This window comes from Capsicum annuum, chromosome 5 (genome assembly GCF_002878395.1).
Source record: "Capsicum annuum cultivar UCD-10X-F1 chromosome 5, UCD10Xv1.1, whole genome shotgun sequence".
Lineage (NCBI taxonomy): Eukaryota > Viridiplantae > Streptophyta > Magnoliopsida > Solanales > Solanaceae > Capsicum > Capsicum annuum.
Window position 1 is genome coordinate 170,600,415 of NC_061115.1, and position 7,752 is coordinate 170,608,166.

The window sequence follows — 7,752 nt, forward strand, 5'->3', positions numbered from 1 at the left end:
GCAGAGAGTACTGTTGTTTGAAACTGACTTTTGTCTGCATATAAGCAGAATAGAGTGAGGGATAAGAGATTCCCAAAAATTATAATGAAAGTAACCTTCAACTTCATGCCAAAATAGTCTTAACGTGCTGGCTGAATCATCAAGGATGTGGTGAGATGAATGAAATTCATTTATATAGAGGTTTCGTGGTCCATTTCTGGGAAAAGACAAGCTCCTAATAGGGAGACTTTTCCTAGCGAACCCTAAACGACAAGAATTTGAACTAGTCAAATCACTAGGCTCGGAATGATGGATTGTCAAGCCAAATAAAAAACTCATGCTGGCAGACTGAAGGTGATATTCAGCCACATCTAACCAGAGATTAGAGGACAAAGTCGTATTATTCTCTTTACATAAAACATTTTTTCAAATTATTGTTGTTAACTAGTTTAGGGTCTGCACGTGTTATTTTTCTCTTTTTTCTTTTATCTTTTATTGTACCAAGTTTGGACTTTGGCGCCTCATAAATTTCAATACGCCTATTTATGGTGGACTGCCAAAATAGTTGATTTGAATTATTTTTAAATAAAATATTCGTTCTTGTTTGATAATTTCATCACCTCAAATTCACAAGTTATCAGGCTCCATTTCAATTTCAACAATCACACATAACCATTAAAAATTTAAGAGTTTTAATAAAATTTTAAAATTAAAATTAAAACAAAAGCTATATACTGATAATTTCATGGGGGGGGGGGGGGGGGGGGGACATGGAGTCGTTCCAATTATAAGCAAAAATAGTTGTCATCTTCCTTCATAGATGTCATCGATGATCTCACGTTTCATACCTTTTCAAAGTATAGTGCTAGAATTGCAACGCTGAAGAGTTCATCCTTTGTCATTTAAAGTTACTATTCTCACATTAAAACTTCTAACTACATTTATTCAATTTGTCTTTACAATTGGTGGTTAGAATCACTACTAAAAAAACAAGAAAATCGACCATATAAACCGACCACATGTGGTTGGTTTTCCTGCATTTTCGACCACAAAATCGATCAAAATGCGTGGTCGGTAAAAGTATGGTAGCTTTTTTAAAACCGACCACGTGTGATCGATTTTTTTTTTAAAAATCTCTCTCTCTCTCTCTCTCTATATATATATATATATATGTTTGAAATTCAATATTATTTATTTTAAAAGGGAAAAAAATGTAAAATAAAAAATTCAAAATAAATCAACCACAAGTGGTAGGTTTTATTTTTAAATTAATTAATTAATTTTAATAAAACCAACCACATGTGGTCGGTTTTATTTTAAATTAATTAATTAATTTTTTAAAAAACGACCACCTATGGTCGATTTTATTTTTAAATTAATTAATTAATTTTATTAATTTATTTTAACAAAATCGACCACAAGTGGTCGATTTTTTAATTTTTTTTCAGAAAACCAACCACATGTAGTCGATTTTGCTAGTAATTTTTTTTTTAAAATAAAAAACTTATAGATGCTACATTCCATCAACCAGCCAAACAAATGATACAACCAACATACAATAGAACAACAACAACATACCCAGTGTATTACTACACAACCAACATACAATACAAGTGTAAAAACATACAAAACATACAAAAATGTAAAAACTACAAATCATTTACAAATTCGAACTACAACACATACAAAAATAAAAAAACTACCACTCATCATCATCGTCTTCGTCATCCGTATCCTCAGCCACACATACAGGATCTGATTCCTCATCTGTGTTGATATCATCTAGTGGGCCTAGACCTTTTGGATCCCAAACTGCATCACCAGGACATGGAGGAAGAATCCCTGCTGATCGAATAAAAGAGCTGAACTGTTGCTGCAGCATCCTGATTTGTGATGTTGTTTCCTCCCCCTTCTCCTTCGCCCTCTTTCTTTGTGCAGTAATCTCTTCAGTGAGTTTAGAAACCGTATTTCTTAGTGATTCAATGATTTCTCTATCAACTGATGAGGGATAGGATGTAGGGTCGGATGAAGACCTAACATTCTCGCCAAAATACTTTTTGTGGTATCCGTAGTATTGGCCTCTAACTGGAGGACCCACAGTTTCTTGCCTTTATGCCTCCTCTACGTCTTTAGGTATTGTGTCACCCTGACTTTTAGGAGACTGAGTACTCTAATACTCATTAACGAGCTGCATACATTTGTCTTATATTCAAAGTATAGGACAAACTTAATAGTAAAAAAAATACTAAACTACTCGTACTTGAATAATATCAACTTTGAAAAAAAGATTCATAACAAGAAATTTGATTCTTACATGGACAACTTTTGCACGAAGCTCAACCCAGACATCTTCATCAGTTGGGTTCTTTTTCTTTCTCACATACGTCTCTTCGAATATCTCATCGTGTCTTATCTTCCTACCCAATTTTTTCCTGCATATGATAAAATTATTAATATTCAAATAATTAAAAATTTAAATAGAAATAAATAATTAAAATTGTAAAAGTTACATACCATTTTTTCCTTCACAACAATCCGACTAACTGCACCCACAGTATGTAGTGAGCCACCCTTGGATGATGCCCCGACTTTCTTTCCTTTCTCACTAAACAATTTGTATTCGTCGCTATTCCAATAGCGAATATAATCTTGCCACATGGGTTCTAGTATAAACCCTGGTGTACCCTGTTGTTCTGGCATAATCCAACAGACCGTTGAATCTGGATCTAGCTCTTCCATATAGCATTTTTATGTGCGTTATCCCACCAATAATATTTCTACAACAAAAATAAAAATATAATATTGAATTTTTTGTTCTAACAATGTGTTACGTAGTCGATAAGTTAAATCCTTACATGAAATTCTTTAAACATCATTTCTCTGGTCATGTTTTGGAACCTTTTGCCAACTGGTCCAATAGCCGTTGAAGTTCCGGCAAATGCATTTAGTCGTAATTTTTCCAACTCCAGCATCAGGCTTAAACCTACAACACAAGATCAAACAGTAATTTCATAGAGTATAATAATATAATAAATGAAAAATAAATAATGTTGTAATGTTTAAAATCTTACTCTATCCCGTATGGAATAATATACCACCTTCGATAATCATATCTGTATTCGGGATGGAGTGCCTCCAAGATGAAGATCCATCAACTTGATAGATCTAGCAGAATCACTGTGAGAATGTGGGTGACTGCTAGTAGAAGGTACTGATGATGGTAGATCTCCGAATGTGCCAGCAGTCATTCGATAGTACTGTGATAGCGGTGGCATGGTGATGGGAGTAGAATGAGTAGCTGTAGACCCATGAAGTGGACCCACATGTGTAGGAGCAAGAACTGAATGCTGCAACGACCTAGAATATGAGGGTCATACTGGTGCGTCAACAAACCGACCCTCAGATATATGAATAACTGTCGGTTGTTTATAAGGCAGAGGTTATTTTTTCTTTTTTGTTTTTCTAGGATCAACTTTTTCCTTACCTTTGTCACCTCTACCTACCATCTAAATTATGTAAAGTTAACAAGTAGTTAGTCCTTACAAAATGAATATATGAGAAAACATTCCAAGTAACTAATTTCAAGTCACTAATTCACATTTCAAATCACTCCAACAATAGGAAATAGACAAGAATATTTCTATTACTATATAAATTATGGAAAAGTGAAAACAACAATCTTACACAGTATATTACATATCAATCTTAAACAACAAACATAAAGGTAAATAGTACAAAGCATAAAGACATCAATACATAATAAATACAACCTACACAAACTAATCCTCCTCTTCTAAAGATTCTCCACTAAACCATTCACCCTCTTCGGGAGTTTCCTCATCTCCTACCCACTCAGCCTTCTTCTGCAATATTAACTTTTTCAAATATATTTTTTGGGTGATTTAAATTATCCACTAAGTCAATGTCCACTAGCAGGTGATCAATCTGTATTTTATTTTGATATGCAGTCTCCAACACATTCTCAACTTTCACCCATCCTACCGACTTTGTTTTGATTATAACCCACTAATTAGACTTATCACTGCGCAGTAGATAAGGAGCATAATACACTTGTTTAGCATTTTACGCGAGAACAAAGGGATCGTAAACATGATATGACTTATTGTGCTTCACTTCAATGATGTTATGATCCTTATGTACTCTTGTGCCTCTTGTGCTTGGATCAAACCACTTACATCGAAAGAGGATATTTTTTTTAATTGAGAAACCAGGATACTCTAGTTCTAATATCTCTTGTATGGTGCCAAAGTAATCAACATCATCATCACCCTTAACCCAAACACCACTATTGTTTGTTTTCCTTGTTCTGGAGTATTCTTCGACGGAAAATTTAAACTCATTTATTGTGTAATGGGACATTGTATAACCTTCAACTGATCCCAAAGAAATATCTCTCAAGAACTAATTGTATACGGTTGCATTTGGTGACTGATGTACCTAAAAATATTACACACACACACACACATACATACATACATACATATATATATATATATATATGTTAGTTGAAGAATGTGTAAATGTTTAAAATTTGTAGAAATATTAGTACACTTATGAACCTCATATGTAAACCATGTTGCAAAGGATGCATACATTTAATTTACGTGGAATTAAGTCTTAAATGAACTGAAGATTCAACATGCGAAACACAATTAGTTTCCTTAAGGGAATGAGTAAATAAATAGGATATGTTAATTTTTAATCTCCTTACTTTAGAGAGGGATCAACTTCCGGGCAATTCAGCAAGACATACAAAGTTGCTGATTTGTGCTCCATGGTAGTGAGCCGGCAAAATATGGTCTTTTTAGCCTTACTACCAGATTGATTGAAAATTGATATCGTTTGTAAATGAGGCTCATTTTTATCGTCCTGATAATGATTCGGTTTGTTTCTTGACCAATCAACTTCATCATGAAAGTAGTATGAACAAAATTGAGACGTTTCTCTTGAAAGATATGCCTCAACTATAGAGCCTTCCACCCTATGTTTATTTTTGGGACCCCTTTTCAATTTTTCATTGCCCTGCACAATATTAATATGAGATGTTTACTATATTAAAAAAGATATGTATGAATTTAAATATGTTGCAATTGCTTACCGTTCGAATGAATACATCCACCTAGTTTGAAATGGATCACGTAGTCGAGTTTCGTGCATAAGGTGAATGGAAAGATGTTCCATCACATCAAAGAACCCTGACGAAAAAATCTTCTCCAATTTGTTGGTGATAACAATAATATTACTTTCCATTCGCGCCAGATTTTCTTCTTTTAATGTGGTGGCATATAAGTGTTTGAAGGAAAAACCAATCTCTGGTTATTGGTTTTCATGTATTTTCAGGTAAACCAATAAAAACAATTGGAAGTAATTGTTCCATGAAAACATGACAATCATGGTTTTTCATTCTATGCAAGATTCGTTGTGCCATATCAACCCTCTTTTCTAAATTTTAGACATATCCATCGAGCATCTTTAAACTTTAAATCCACTCACATATTTTCTACTTTTGGTCCAACTTGAATGTATAACTAACCTTGGACTTAAGACCATTTCCATTGAGCCCCTCCTGTAAGTGTAATTCTCTTCGCTTGTAATATTCTGGTAAATCAAGTCTGGTCTTAGGATTATCTTTTGTCTTGCCGGTGACATCCATTGCTGTGTTGAACAAGTTTTCAAAATAGTTCTCTCAGTATGCATGACATCGACATTATTTTTAAGTAAATTATCTGGCCAATATTCTGACTCCCAAAATATACTTTTCTTAGTCCAGTTATGCGAAACACCATATCCATCAAGCCTATACAATGGTTCCTCGCTAACTTTAGGCAAATCCTGAACTATCTCCAAGATATCATGACCAGATAGCCTTGGAAGTGGACCATTATGTTCCGTTCTTTTCTTTTGGAATGCATTCTTGAGTCTTCTAAATTCATGATCAGGTGGCAAGAAACAACAATGACAATCGAACCATGATTTTTCCTGTTATGTCTCAATGTGAAAGATTTTTTTTTTTCTATGTAGTATGGACAAGCCAACTTTCCAGCTGTCATCCACCCAGACAACATTCCATAAGCAGGAAAATCATTAACAATCCACATTAGATATGTACGTAGATTGAAATTCTGTTTAAGTGAAATGTCCCAAGTTTCAACACCCCTATGCCATAAAATTGAAGTTCATCAATCAAAGGTTGCAAGTAGACATCTATTTCGCTTTTTGGATTACGCGAGCCAGGAACAACACAATTCAGAAATATATAGGGACTAGTCATCAACATTTCAGGAAAAATATTATACGGGGTAATAAAAACAGGCCAACATGAATATGGCGCATCACCAACTAAAAAAAGAGAGAAGCCATCCGCATATAATCCCAAATGAATATTTGGTGGCTCAGCTGCAAAATCTGAATAAGTTGCATCAAAATGCTTCCAAGCCTCTCCATCAGAAGGATGACACATAACACCAGTGGTCCTTCTATTTTCATTGTGCGATCACATATGAGGAGTTGAGCTGTTTGAAGCATACTACCTCTTCAACCTTGGTATTAGAGGTAAATAATGCATCACCTTAAAAATAATTTTATTTTTCACTACAACCACGCTTATATCGAGGGTGTTGACAAAACTTACAAGACTCTAGGTTAGCATCTTCCTTAAAGTATAACATACAGCCATTTTCACAACAATCAATTCTAACCGAAGAGAGATCTAACTTTGACACCAATCTTTTTGCCTTATAGAAAGAATCAGGAACTTCTAAGATGGGGCCAACTAACTTTTTAATAAGGTCTATCATTGAGTCCATTCCTCCTTCACCAATATTTCAATCAGATTTAATACTTAATAATCTAACAACAACAGACAAACGAGAATACAAATACCTATCAAACAAAGGATGACTAGCAGCATGCAGTTGTTCATAAAAACAACCCGCTTCTCTATTGGGAACATCTTCGGCATTTTCCCTAAAGTCGCCCTCGTGTTGTATCCTAAAAATATCGTGCACCATTTCTGTCAGCCTAGTATCTTGATATTCATTATACCATGCGGACCTACTACTTTCACCACCAACAAAGTTATTTTGCTCAACAACATCATGAATAGTACGCAATCTTAAAAAGTCCTCATGAAAACCCCTTCTATAAAGATGTTTCTTTCACAACTTCTTCTTTTAAAAGATTTGTACCATCACATCTAATACAAGGACAACGAATAACCCAAAAACGTGTCCAAGCATCAAGTGTCTTAGCATGTTCAACAAATCGTCTGACTCCTTCAAAAAATTCCATCTTAAGACCCATTCTATTATCATTATTCTGTTGATAAATTCAACTATAATCAGGTTCCATCTACACAATCAATCAGATTCAAGTAATTAGTTCAAGTCGCGAAAGTTCACATTTCAAGTACCTAAATTCAAAATGAAAAAGTAACTAAATTCAAGTTACCAAACTAAACCACGTTCAAAACAAAAATTCACATTTCAAGTATCTGTACTTAATTAATTTCAAGTGACTAAGTCACCTCCCAAGTCACCAAACTAAACTACATTCAACACAAAATTCACCTTTCAACTACCTACACTTTGTCAATTTCAAGTGACTAAGTCATCTCACATGTTACCAAGCTAAATCACATTCAAAATAAAAATTCACATTTCAACTACCTATACTTAGTCAATTTCAAATCACTAAGTCACCTCCCAAAAAATCAAACTAAACTACCTTCAAAATGATAAATTCACCTTTCAA